The sequence below is a fragment of the Etheostoma spectabile genome, chromosome 4 (assembly GCF_008692095.1).
Source record: "Etheostoma spectabile isolate EspeVRDwgs_2016 chromosome 4, UIUC_Espe_1.0, whole genome shotgun sequence".
NCBI classification, from domain to species: domain Eukaryota; kingdom Metazoa; phylum Chordata; class Actinopteri; order Perciformes; family Percidae; genus Etheostoma; species Etheostoma spectabile.
Window position 1 is genome coordinate 12,268,896 of NC_045736.1, and position 2,238 is coordinate 12,271,133.

Here is a 2,238-nt window from a genome sequence, read left to right on the forward strand (position 1 = left end):
AAATTATTATCATATTATTTTAGTGAGAACTCATAAATAACTACAGATAACTAATGTTAGGGAAATCTGTTTATGTTTTGTTAAGCGTTTCTGGATTATTTTTTTTAAATGTATGTATCGGCCGATATATCGGCATATCGGATTTTTAAATAACCAAATATTCACATCGGTATTGGCCTTAAAAATCCTTTATCGGTCGGGCTCTAGTCAAGACACACCATCAGGCATGAGACTCTCCCACTCTCAGTTTCACTTTCAGATTGTGAAAATGGAATGACTCAACTTTTACAGTAATACATGCAAGTGTAATCATTTAATTTTCCAATGGACAGATTTCCAGTGTCTTGCCAAACTGCTTAATGCAGTACCCACTGCCTTGTAAAGATGATGCCTGTTACCCCGGACAACAGAAAAGCTACACTTCCCAGGCAGCCATTTGAATAAGCTGTTTGTTTTCCTTCTGGCTGCATACATAGGTAATACAATTCCAACTCTTTAGGGCATATATTTGTTCTTCCCGTGGATATTTGATAGGAAGAACTGATTTCTTAGACACACACTAAAATCCATTTGGCCTATGTAAACCTCTGCAGTTTGTTTGAAACACTGCTCTCAAGTTTAGGTTTGGTGGAAATTGAATAAAAGAATGTTTAACAAAATGTCGTTTCAACTTTTGGTTATTTAATGGGGAAAAGAACACTCGCTTATTTTGTCACACACAGTGTGAAGTGAAATAATTGCGTAAACTATATTTTACTGACTACATAAACATAGCATATTTGGGTCTATACAATGATACATTTGAGATATTTCCAAAGATCTGGAAGTATATCTCTTCCCAAAGAGAGTAAAAAGCCATAAGAGGAACCAAAAACTCTTTCTAAGAAGGACACAGCAGCTTAATTCCTTACATCAGAGGTGCATCAGATAACCAAGATGGCAATGTAAGAAAGGGCATGGCAGCAGACTGGCACCAGAGATGAACCCCAACAAAAACTGTCTATGATTCATACTGTGGAAAAATAGATCTCTGCAGCTCCCTGTAGACTTCTTTGTAATGCACAATAGGATACTGTGTCCTCTCCTGGGTCTGCCTCAGGCATCCAGTCCCGCTCCTGGTCCAAGCCGGGTAGACAAACCTGGTCCTGAAATTGGTAAGGACTCATTAGTATGAACCCCTGTTGTCCATTGCTACGAGGCATGCAGTACAGTGCGTCTACAGAGAGCTCATTTGAGACTTTCTCTGTCACCATTACCCTTCCCATTTTCTTTTGAAATGACAGCACGATGCCAGAAGAATTAACGTGGAGAACTCACTGGATTCTATTAGCAGGTCTGGCATTGAAAGACTGGCCGTTATCTGCCGTGTCAGTGTCTCAGACGCTGTTGTCCTGTTAATGGGAAAAGGTGACGTGGCATTTAATCCGGAACCTTTATGTGTCTCCTTAATCCTCTTCACTGCTATTTTAGTGTTTTGGCTTCTAAAACAAGAGCAGTTGTACTGATTGGTTATATTTACGCCACTGACATATAAGGGCCATCGTTGATTTAATGACATGTACTTAAAATATCCTCGATTTCGACAAGCGCTCCCAGTATTTACAAGAATACAGTGTCAGCTTCGAGAAGAACTCAGGCAGACTGCAGTATGATGGCCACAACATCGCTTTCATCCGTCTTCTCCTTGATTTGCTATTGCGACTCCTCCCATGTAACAGTGCTATTTGTGAACTCTGCATTTACCTCTCTCTTGCTCTCGTGTTCTCTTTACTACAAGCTCTTTTTTGCCGATTATTGTGTGTGCAGAGGCTGCTTTCTGCAACAAAGCCTTTTTTTTCTGCCAAGTCACCTGACCATCTACTGCTTGTTAAAGGCGCATCGGCCCCTTTTTAAAAAACAGCAAAGCAACGATTGGTTTACTCTAGAGCCACTATGTCAAACTGGTGTCACTGTCAACCCTTGGCAACAAATCGCAGGAAAGAAGACACAAAAAAAGTTAACTGAAAGTCAACAACAGAGCTAATTCTTCCATCAGAAATAAACTGAAGAAATGTTTCTGATTTAGGAGCCTAATAAAACAAAAACAAACCCGTTTAATAATGAGATGAAAGCTGTGCATCAGGCAGCACAGACAGGGAGAGCCACTGGGTCGGGTCATTCTAGAGTGAGTGACGTAAAATGAACACTGAATGGCTGTATGTGTGTGACGGTGTGTGTGTGTGTGTGTGTGTGTGGGGG

The 2,238-nt window shown here is 40.5% G+C and overlaps 2 long non-coding RNA genes across 2 annotated transcripts in view; one reads left to right on the top strand and one right to left on the bottom strand.

Moving 5' to 3' along the window:
• The window catches only part of LOC116687365 (uncharacterized), a 13,107-nt gene that overhangs the window by 6,084 nt on the left and 4,785 nt on the right, over window positions 1-2,238 (top strand). The window lies entirely within an intron of this gene.
• Window positions 295-2,238, bottom strand: part of LOC116687364 (uncharacterized) — a 5,229-nt gene continuing 3,285 nt past the window's right edge. The window contains exon 3 of the long non-coding RNA XR_004331522.1: window positions 295-1,145. This is a non-coding gene — a long non-coding RNA (uncharacterized LOC116687364). The remainder of the gene's footprint in view (window positions 1,146-2,238) is intronic.